This window comes from Ambystoma mexicanum, chromosome 1q, assembly GCF_040938575.1.
Source record: "Ambystoma mexicanum isolate Mex_15411 chromosome 1q, UKY_AmexF1_1, whole genome shotgun sequence".
Classification (NCBI taxonomy): Eukaryota; Metazoa; Chordata; class Amphibia; order Caudata; family Ambystomatidae; genus Ambystoma; species Ambystoma mexicanum.
This window is the reverse complement of record NC_090922.1, coordinates 74752210-74764071: the sequence shown is the minus strand read 5'-3', so window position 1 is coordinate 74764071 and position 11862 is coordinate 74752210. Positions and strand designations below refer to the sequence as shown.

Sequence of the window (11862 nt, the reverse complement as noted above, 5' to 3'; positions counted from 1 at the left end):
GTTCAAAGTGGCCATCTTTAATTGTAGTTAGCGCCGCTTTACAACCTCGGTATGGTCATATACCACGACTACAGACATTCTGATTTTTCTGGTGTTTTCAAAGAGGGGGCCTAATGACGTATTATTTTCTACTAAAACATTATATATACTCGGTAGCATGAGAGATGTTTCTACAATATAAGGAACACATTGTGTTTTCTATTATTCATTTTGCTTAACGACCGAAGTCAATTTACTTATGCGGTTCACCATTCAACATATTTCCTTTTTCTGCACGCACGCAACAGACGGAAGCCGTCGAGCTCCTGACCAATCATGTCGGCGCTCTAAAGCGTTACATCATGTTCAACGCAGTTTGTGTTCCTGGCCCTTAATGGCTGCCTAAGACATAGTCTCTGACACAAACCACGCCCTTTCTCCGATTGCCTGCCCATCATGGCATCAAGCTGGACTGTGACTGGGTTAGCGTCGCTGCGGTAACCGGCTGACAGCTGTGCTACAGCATGAACTGAGCTGTAGGGATTCTCTGTCTGAGCAGGAGCCTCCATGCCGCCGAATCTTGAAGGTGCGGCTGCGAGGAGGGGCCCAGGCCCTGCCCAGCTGCGACAGCCGGCGATGTGCAGGTGACTTTAGGTGACCGGGGGAAAGAAAAGAGAGCATGCTATATTCCACCGCTCCACATTTCGCCAGATATAAATTCTTCTACCCACTTATACGCTTGAACCCTCACCCCCATTCCACCGAAACAGCTGAATACAGTAGACTACAAAGAACAGCTGCATTCAGCTCGTCTTAATACCGCCATATAGTAACGATACAAAATGTGCAACACCACCAAGGCCAGGTTCCCTAAATATGCGTACAGTACAAGAGCCTTGTTGAAAGTGTGACATGAGGACAGGGCACACCTGTAACCTGCTCCTGGTTTTATTGGCTTATAGTTCCAAAAAAAATAATATATCGGTACTCTCCATTTTACTGTACATGAACAGGAGCATTCGTATCATGCTGAGTTCACCTTATAGCAGAGCTCCCCTTCTTTCAGTGGCCATGCGTGATTAGGCCATCCAGTCATGTTTTTGCTTGGCATTCCGGGACTTGTAGTTTTCTTCCCTTTCAAATGGAAAAGGGGGGGGAACTAGAACTAGAATCCAAGGGTAAAAAACAGGACTGGCTGATCTTCTCACACATGACCATGGGAAACTTGAGACCTCGCTCTTTGTGTGTATTGTATCCAAAAATATCCCTGGATGCTGGCAATTTCCTCTTAATTTCCCCTTCCACTCCCAGAGGATGGGGAGGGGAGGAGGCTCCAAATTCCCCCCCTTTCACTTCTGCACTACCTCCTGATTAGTTTTATCCTGTGCATTGTAGTGGCGGTCCCCAGTGAGGGACAGCCTGGACTGGGTTGCACGCAGCGCAGCAAATAAGACGGCACCGGAATGCTCTTCAACACGTCTTTATTTACCTGCTTCCTGCACGTACGACCTTGTCCCCTCCCTCCCACCGTCACTTCCGTCCTCGCCTCATGCCCCGGAACACAACTGTAAACGTGACATCCCACCCCAAATTAAACAGTTACCCAACACAGGTCCAACATGAACTTGAGAGCTAGTTTCGTCAATGAGGCGTCAAGGCTTATTCCTCCCTGTTTGAGGTCTGTGTTTGCCATTCCCGGCGACCACCTTTCCTCTCTTCTGCCTCTGTCCACCATACCATAAACGTCAGAGTCTTCTCAATCTCCTTGATAAGGCTTGCTGAGAGATATTCATCCCACATCTCCACTCTTCCACTTAACCTCCTGCGGCTGGTCAGGGGAAACCTTTTAAAGTGCGAGGAGTTTGGGGTGGTGGGTCCATGGTCGCCTTGGGCCGTAATCATTGAGCCCTTCTTTTCCGTCATGATTAGTGGTTCATCTTTGAACACTGTGGTGTGTTTGTGTGTCTGTGGTTGCTTCACTGTCACCACTTCTCCTACCTCCAGCTTGGACTCTGGCTTTCCTTCCCACGTCTGCGTACTCCTTCATTCTGTGTTTTGCAGATTGGTCTTGTTCTTTCAGCTCTGTATCAGCCTGCCGCTCACCATCTTGGGGTCCATGCTGCAGTAGCCTGGTACGCACGCCCCTCCCAAACCTTATTTCTGCAAGACTTTTCCATGTGGATCTATGAGGTGTGCTTCTGTAATCTCTTAACTATTGGTGAAGCACTTGTTCCTATGGTTGACTCGTGAGTCGGGCCACATGCAGTGCCCGTTTGAGGTTTGCCATAAATCGTTCAATCATGCCATTCGCCTTTGGCCACAGTGGCATGATTTTCTGGTGATGGAGTCCCATGCACTCACTGAACCGTGCAAAGTCTAGGCCAGTGATGGGGGGGTCCATTGTCTGTTTTTACCTTTCGGGGAATACCATATGCAGTAAAGATGCGGTCCATTACTGGGATGACGTGATGGGCCGCTGTCGAGGACACAAGCTGGTCTTCCGGGTACTGGGAGTATTCGTCCATGATGGCCAACATGTATTTCCCCCCTTTTTCGATGGGTCTAAAGAAGTAGGCTGCGACTGCTTCCCATACTCCCACTGGTAGCTCTGACATGCATAACGGTTCAGGGTGTCGATTTGGTGTGATGAGACAGCAGGTGGGACACTCGCTCAGGATCTCCTCCACCAAGCAATCCAATTGGGGGAACCACACTCTTTGGCGCATCTTGCACCTTTTGGAGACAACACCTCAGTGCACTTCATGAGCGAGTTCTAACATCCTCCTTTTCAGAGTGGCTGGAATCACCATTTTGTGTCCTTTCAACAGTATGTTGTCCTCGGGAAGGGCTAGTTCCTCCTTCACCTGTAGGAGCCTGTCCACCTCCCTCCTGACTCGAGGCAACCCCTCTCTTTGGCTTTGCTCCATTGTCCAGACCTGAGTCCCTCGCACACTATCTGGCATGCTGTGTCCGCCTACATTTCCTGAGCGAGGTGAGCTGGATCAATGCCCTTGGGTATTGCTTGCCGGATGAGATACCGGAGATAGCAGTCTGCTACAGATGACTCAGGGGCACTCCCACTTCTCGGGTGACGGGACAAGAAGTCAGCCAGGTGCTCTTCCTTGCCAGGCCGGTGATCTATCTCAAATGAGTAATCTTGTACCCCGAGTCCCCACCTGGCAATTCGGGGTGGCATTTTGGCCTGTGGTTTGCCATAAAGGAACACTAGAGCCTGATGGTCTGTCACTACTTTAAACGGCTTTCCATAAAGAAAAATATGGAAGTGTTTGCACGCCCACACTACTGCAAGTCTTTCCTTCTCCGCTTGAGCGTAGGCCTGCTCCGTAGTTGCAAGGCTTCGGCTGGTGTAAGCAACAATGGGGGTGCGACTGGGATCATCCGGGTCGATTTGAGCTAGGATTGCTCTCAGCCCGACTGGGCTTGCGTCCACTGTCAATTCTGACTTACGACTAGCGTCAAAATAGGATATATTCTTGGCATGAGCCACTGCATCTCGAATCATTGCAAAGGCCTGTTTACACTCTTCAGACCAGCTGAACACAGCGTTTTGTTTGGTCAGCGCCCAAAGTGGTTCACTGACTGTGGCGTAGTCCTTCATGTACTGCGTACAGTAACTGGCAAGGCCCAGGAATTACCTCGACTTGGAAACGCTGGTTGGCTGCAGTGTCTCATTGAGTGCTGTGGCCATGTCCGGGTCTGGACTCATGCCTTTTTCTGAGAATGTGGAGGAAAGATTTCAATGTGCCCTTTTGGAATTCACACTTTTTCTTGGTTGTGGGTGAGATTGGTCTCCTCCAATGCCATGCTGTTAAGACTGGAGGGGGGGTTTTGTACTCCTGCCCTCTATATGGCAGAATAGAAGCACAGAGCACCCCAGCCAAGATTCTCTATGCGGTAGCAATGGACCAACAATCAAGGCTTAAGCTCTGAGGAGGTGATGCAGGATGGTTCTTAAAGGAGAGTTCCGGGACTTTTTTTTTATTGTCCCTACGGTTCGGCCATGTGTTTTTAAGCATAAATCGGTAGATCGTAGAAAACTTTCCTATGGACCTTACCCGACTTTTCGTCCATTAACGCACTCGAAATCAGCCGCCATTTTCTGATAATCCTATCATTTCCCCCCATCGCCCTGGCTCACCTGCTTTTGCGGCACTAAATCAAATCCCCCGCCCCTGAAACAGACTTTATCAAAACATTCATATTCCCCGCCTCTATCCGTGATGTGACTGTGCTGCGTAGGCAAACGCGCCCAGGCGTCTTCTACGCGACTCCACACAGAACCCGGAAATCAACACAGATCAGCTCACAACACAGCGCGCCACAATTCGGAATATGAAACTGTGGTTTAAAAGCAAACTGCAAGATTGTACATTTGGCAAAGTACATTTATTGGACATCAAATTTTTAGAGAATATTCAGCGATTTGCATTTTTCTTTGCTCTCGATCCAAAATAGTTCGTCTTGAGGCAAGCGATGTTCGTGTGCAGTACACAGGGTGTTGGTTTACGATAAAATAAGCTCTTCGGTCGCACTGATAATCGCATGGCTGTTCCAACAACGAGGCACTAGGCCACCACAACGGTCTGTATGTTGCATCTAGCCGTTAGTACCGCGTAAGGGCATACTTGTACTTGGCGATCGTCCCACAAAATGGTCAGGGTGCTAACGTTGTTCACGCGGATAAGCAATTGGCGATTATAGAAGCCATCCGCCGGTGTCTGGTACTCGTGACACAGACAGTAATGGATGAAGTACCTGTTTGAAAAACATAAAAAATGAAATTAGTCTCACCATCAGATCTTTATTAAAATTATTCATTTTATATATTAGGTCGGGAAATTATTTCATAGCTAGGACAGTGCAACTGGGTTTTATACGTCAAGGGGGGGCTGTAGGATACTGAGACAGTCCCCCAGTGCAGGGGTTGACAGGGAGTGCAGGTGGAGAGTGGAAGGGCCCAGGACCGAGATCGCAGACAGTGGACCAGTTGTAGCAGGGGAGAGGGGGAGAGAAAGCAGAAGCAAAGAGGTAGGTTTTGAGGTGCTTCCGTAAAAGGAGACGGTTCTAGTGCGCGGTAAGCTACTGTATATTAATTAAATTGCGGTATAAACTCATCTAAAGAGTTACTTACATTATATTTGCATTTTCCATTGTGTCTGTGCGTAGGGCAGCCCCGAAATACCACTCCTTCTATGGCGACGTTATTTCTTCTAATGAACGAACATGAAATGGCTTTCGTTTCTGAAATTATATTCATTATCGTTTCTTACGTGGTCCCGGCCTGTCAAGGTCAAATAACAATAGAACCTTATACTGAGTCGTGGGCCATTCTGGCACCCGAGAAAAAAACAAAGCAGCTGACCTTCACTTTGAACGAGCACACATTCCTAGTTAGCTACATTCAGTTTAAGGCCATCTCACAGGACTTGAAATTTACACTCCATCTTTGCATTTTGTCTGCGTGCTTTGCAGCCCAACAGAACCATAAATACGGAGACATTCTATATTTTTTGAAAAATGATTTATATTACTGTTTGGTTTAATTTAATGCGCAAATGAACAAGGTTGGAGAGACACATTGCATGTACACTGAGCAATCACTTTTATTTACACAATACATAGCTACACATATTCAATGGGCCTGCGACATGAGGAGACTCCAGAGCAAAGTCACAGGTGACACCCGGGTGGTTCGCACAACTGCACAGTGAAGGGAGGGGCAACGGTGGAGAGACACATTGCATGTACACTGAGCAATCACTTTTATTTACACAATACATAGATACACATATTCAATGGTCCTGCAACATGAGGAGACTCGAGAGAACAGACAATCAAATTACAATCATTTAAACCGTGATGTGTATTTCTCAATGAGCTCTTCTTTAGGTGGACATGGAACACAGGCAATGTTGGGTGGCAATGCAGTTGTCCCCTGCACAGGTTCGTTCATAACTCCATTTATGTGCCTATCTAGGACGTCAACAATAAGTCTTTCAATAAACTCATATTGCATATCCTCAAACACTGGTTTGATCACCCATTGTTTACTTCTTTTAGTGAAGGCCTTATTGTAGCGAAGCGTCCCTAAAGTTCCGGTCGTCCTACTTTGTTGACGGCCAACATTATGGTTATGTGTCAAGACCGCTAGAAGAGTCCGATTTATCATGCCCTCCATGCCAAAATGCAATCGTTTTGGCCTGTACTTTAGGCACATATTGTGGAACACCTCCAAATCTCCTGTGTGGCAGAATTCCGTGAGTCCCCTCAAAGCTTTTGTTATAGTTTTATCAAATACAATCTTTTCAATGGCTTTGTGAGTGGGTGATGAAGGAATCAACCACTTCTTCTTCCGTGCCTCCTCTGTGGACAAATGGCCATGTTCACAATTGTGGAAATGTTGGTTCGTGTTCCATCGGTGAACGTTTGTACAGTGTGGCATTACTGACCGCCATTTTTCCAGTAGGATTTCCAACGACCCTCCACATGTTTTTGAGCTCCACCAAAGATGGTTGCTGATTGACTTGGACCACTGTGAAATACCTTGCGTTTCTTTTTTTTTACCTGCAGCTGACAATTTTTTATTGATTGTTTTTGCAAGATGCCAAACGTCAAATTGGTGATTTATATTTTTGTACTGTTCTCTCATTGTCTTGGCAATTGAAACGTGTCTGTCCGTGGCTATCAGGTCGATCACCATTCCCCGCGATTGTAGTTCTTGCAATGATGTTACAAAGCCAACTTTCTCCATGGCCACTGAGGATGTACTTTGTGACACCTGCACGACCACCGAACTCACAATTTTCTTACTTTCCATGTCCTGAAAGTGGTAGGTGCAGTACTTGGCTGAAAATCCTGGGCTGTCGCACTGTCCATCACCGGCTAGCCTGAACCGTTTGCCCGCGAATGTACTATCAATAGACATTTTTTCCATTCTCCAAGCTTCGCTAATGGCTGGAAATAGATAATCGGTTTGGTATTTGTAGAACTGAGTTTTCGCAATGAAATGGATTCCCACAAACTGAAAGAAAGACTCTAATTTTTTAAAACTTGAACCACTAAAAAGTGCAGCCGCTGCACAAAGTAGATTGCCTGCTGGCAGTTGTCCCAGCATAGGTTGTGCAGACCATGAGAAAGGATGATATTTTGTACAGGTGGCATGTATTTTAAGGTTAGTGCCTCGAATTGCACGAGTCACATTAATCAATGACTCCCCACATACTTCCCCACCAACCGAATGCCCACATTTCATCCGAATAATAATATCAATCAAACAACTATCGAATACAATGAATTTGGCCTCTTTCCTTATACTGTCACTCTGCATCCCAGCTGGTTCGGCCTGTAACGTTGAGGACATGTCACTCACATGAAGGTAGAATCTCTGATATCGTCTTCCGCTATGTTCAGTGATATTGATGGTGTTTCATTGTCGTCCACTTCATTCTCTTCCATTGCAACATCTGTTCCTTCTCCGACGATGGGTGAATAAAACAATTTCTTCAACTTTCTCGCGGTCTTAGTTTTCGCGGGTGTGGATTCTGTGAATTGATCTCCGACTGCATCCGAACTACCAGGAGGACATCCACTATCAATGGCTGGTGGTGGTATAGCTCCGTTGTCAATCACTTCATATTCTTCCCATTGGCACGATGCATCTCCAGTCTCAAGTCCCTGCCAAAAGGTTTGACAAGCAACATCTCTCGTTCGCTTCACTGTCTGTGTAGATCTAGTTCGTACACCCACTCGCAACTAGAGGACAGATTGGAAAAGGGATGTTCAGTTTAAACACAACTTACAGTATTGAACTATTAACAGTGAAAAACAACATAATATAGTGACCAGGACACTAACCTTCTTTTGCTTTCTTTTCTTTGAAACTTTCTTGCCTCGAACTTCAACATCCGTACGCTGTTGCTCCGACTCGTGTGTGCATGTCTCCACTTCCTCTTGCGCTGCAACGACTATATTTTCCTGATAAGCACATCCATCACGCAGTGACGCTCCATCGACTCCCTGAAACATAGAACTTTCATTAGTATGTATAATAATATCGAAAACACAAAATGTACTTGGGGACCAATACCCACGTACATCTCAAAAGCAAAACACGAATGGACGCTTTGTGTAGAACATTCAAACGACAATTATTCACGCATTGTTGATCTAGTTAGATGGAACTGTCAAGATCCATACCTCGGGCTCCTCATAGACTTCCATTGATGATATTATTGAGGATGATGCTTCAGTGACTCCCTGAAACACAGTAATTGCATTAGTATGGTTTTCTATTTTGATAAAAAGAACAGAAACTTTGTGCAGGCGTGAACGGCTCATCTAAATAGACCTGCACAAACGATCAGTTGTCTAAAATAAATAATGGATATGTAAATTTGATTCGATTTGCTCGATCGTTGGAAGTGTCACCACCCAGAGATCTGCATCAACTACTAGGGGTGATGTTCTTGTAGAAGAAGCTCCGTCATCTCCCTGAAACATAGTACTTGCGTCAATAAAGAAGGAAGTATAGCGGATGTAATCACGTCATATGATTTCGCTTGATCGAACTGTCAGTATCCATACCTCGAAATGCATAAGAACATCAAGGGACGATGTAACTGCGGTGCACACTTCTGCAAGCTGTTGCGCCGAACCGTAACTGCACGCTCCCCCTTCTTCTTGGACTAATGCTCCATCGACTCCCTGAAACATAGGACTTTCATTAGTAATGAACACAATATTGAAAAAAGAAGACACATAGGAGGGCGACGACAGAAGGACATATCAATGGCTAAAAACGAAAGAAACATTGTGTGTAACAATCACGCTACAAGAATGCAAGATCTGATGATCTCCATCGATGGAACTGTCCTGAAACGTACCTCGAGCATCTGAGTGACATCAACGGTAGTCGTCAACACGTTGGACTCCTCAGCATCTCCCTGAAAGACAGTACTTGCATTATTTTGGATAACAATAATTATAACTGAAAACAAAGACTAGAGGACGAGTACAAGGGTGTACCATTAGGCAAAATAATTACACGATAAATTAAAACTATTGATTTACATGCATAAAACAAGTCAGTGGCAGAATAGCCAAGTAAGATTACCCGATAGGCGCTTGAAGTGGCTGATGACTGCAATAACGACACGGATGGAGAATCTTCCGCCTTCATATTGAGTGGATACATAAATGGGGAAATTATTGTTAGCTAATGCTACACACTACCGCAAGGCCGAGAGATAAATACATAAACTTGACTCACCAGTGGAGGGATGTGGACGAATAGAGTGGGAATAGCGGTTGCGAGCAATTTTCGCCTCGCTCGCGGTGTGTTCTTCTTTATTAGCAATGATGTGGAGTACATGTCTGAGCTAAAGTGCCTGCTGCAGATGCGGTATCGATCACCCCTCTTGTCCGCAAAGACTTCTAGGACTCTACTTTCAAGCTCAGACGGTGGATATCCGCAATATCGGACCCATTCTCTTATCTGATCTATTGTCTTAGGGAAAACATGCATTATAATACCTTCAGATTTATTATGGGTCTTTGAAGGGCAACCGCCAATGGAACAGGCAGGCATTGTGGAAAGTTCTGAAAAGTAAAGATCAACAATTCTCTATGAATACCAATGTGTTAAAAAATTAAATGACACATAAAAGGTTCAACGCAAGGTTCGTTTTGGTTCTTGGAACTATACACGTTATTCACATGCGGATAAGTATTTGAATAACTTTAAAAAAATAGAAAAATAATTTGACTAAACTCAGAACATGTGACTAGTTACTTGCATGTACTGTCTTGAACGAAAAGAAATTGCACGCAAAATGATTATGGTACATGGCCTTACCTTGACGAACAAACAGTTAGATGCAGGGATCAGAGTAGTTTCTTGTCGTAGAACAGGGAGCAGTTCACAGGTTGCAAACTGACGAGTTTCCTCGGAGTGGTCACGGAAGTTCACAGAGACGAAGAGCAGATAACCAGCACCTTCACGGGTTGACTAGCAAAGCGCAAAGTAGTTCTCATTAGAAATATGAAGTGGGTTATAAAGAATTCGAAACGGGTTTGTTTGTGAATGAATGACGTGTATATGTCGTGGCATTATGCGGTTTGCAGGGGGCCGTCCAGCGTGAGGGGGGATGCTTGGCAGGAGACACGGGGTCTGGGGGTAGACATGGGAACAACAACCCATGCTCTATGGACCACTTTGAAGTGTACATGGTCTTTGGCACCTCTTGGCCTTTATCGCTCCCTGACGGCTCCACTTGCCAGCACAAGTACCCCGGTGCGAACTGCCTTTGATAGGGCGGGGGGGTGGATTGGGGCGGTGGTCGTGCAGACAAGACACAGGAAGACTCGTGAATGGAGACACACTTATGTGGATTGCAGGGGGCCGTCCAGCGTGAGGGGGGATGCTTGGCAGGAGACACGGGGTCTGGCGGTAGACATGGGAACAACAACCCATGCTCTATGGACCACTTTGAAGTGTACATGGTCTTTGGCACCTCTTGGCCTTTATCGCTCCCTGACAGCTCCACTTGCCAGCACAAGTACCCCGGTGCGAACTGCCTTTGATAGGGCGGGGGGGTGGATTGGGGCGGTGGTCGTGCAGACAAGACACAGGAAGACTCGTGAATGGAGACACACTTATGTGGATTGCAGGGGGCCGTCCAGCGCGAGGGGGGATGCTTGGCAGGAGACACGGGGTCTGGGGGTAGACATGGGAACAACAACCCATGCTCTATGGACCACTTTGAAGTGTACATGGTCTTTGGCACCTCTTGGCCTTTATCGCTCCCTGACAGCTCCACTTGCCAGCACAAGTACCCCGGTGCGAACTGCCTTTGATAGGGCGGGGGGGGTGGATTGGGGCGGTGGTCGTGCAGACAAGACTCGTTTGCCGCAGGGCCTCACCAAGGAGAGGCCATCTAACTGCATGTAAGAGGCAGGCTGCAGGATCTAATACTTGGAAGGCAGGGGGGTGAGTTTATAAATACCTCACCCTCCCAGGAGAATATATGGGTGCAGTTCACCCTGGAGACCCTGGATGCCTAGGCAGTTAGTCAGCAGCAGGCTGGCCTGTGGTGGCAAGGCGGGGGTCATCTCTGTACCCGGTGCCCAAAAGGATGATTTATTATGTTAAACCATATTGATTATTTACCTATAACCATGTTTTGTATCAATAAAATCCAACGGCCTTTTATTGCCAACGCTTGAACAAAGTGGTGTGGTAAGTATTTTTGGGGGAGGAGGCAAGGCCGGGAGGCTTGATGCCAACCCGCAAAATAACATATGTATGTCTGCTGCATATGGGTTCAACGTTATGTGGATTGAAGGTGGGCGGCCAGCGTGAGGGAGGATGCTGGCCGGAGACATGTGGTGTGACAAGACAAGGCACAGGAAGACTATTCAATGGAGACACACTAGATTCATTTAAAAAATCCAAACAACCATTGTTAAAATATATGTTGGGTTTTATTTTAGATCTTAATTTCAATTGAACATAAATAATAAACATTACACATTGTAAAGTTCCGGTTGCAGCACATCCAGGGAAAATCCGCGGTATTGTCCACTGTCGCTGGGGAAATGTTGTCTAATGGCAAGTACCGCACAGGCAGGTATTACTCTCCGAACGCGATGTCCGAGCCTCCCGTGAAGCCACCAAGTGAAGCAACGATAGGCCACCAGCCTGTACCACCTGTGAAAATGAAAGATGCAAACTGTATTAAAATGACAAAACTTTCTTATCACTGTCGATTCAGGTAAAAAATGTCATTCTGCTTTGAAAAAAATTCTATCTAGAAAATGCACAATATGGAACCAGTTTACATGCATTCGAATGATATGTAGATG

General features: G+C 46.2%; 1 protein-coding gene across 5 annotated transcripts in view; it reads left to right on the top strand.

Annotated features, from left to right (window-relative positions):
• The first annotated feature begins 406 nt into the window (after positions 1 to 406).
• The window catches only part of DEF8 (differentially expressed in FDCP 8 homolog), a 641504-nt gene continuing 630048 nt past the window's right edge, over positions 407 to 11862 (top strand). For 3 of the 5 annotated variants that reach the window (XM_069635559.1, XM_069635558.1, XM_069635556.1), the window contains exon 1: positions 408 to 623. The gene's annotated coding sequence lies outside the window, so the exon portion shown is untranslated. Of the gene's footprint in view, positions 634 to 11862 lie in introns of all 5 variants that reach the window. The other 2 variants (XM_069635560.1, XM_069635557.1) reach the window with 2 other exon arrangements.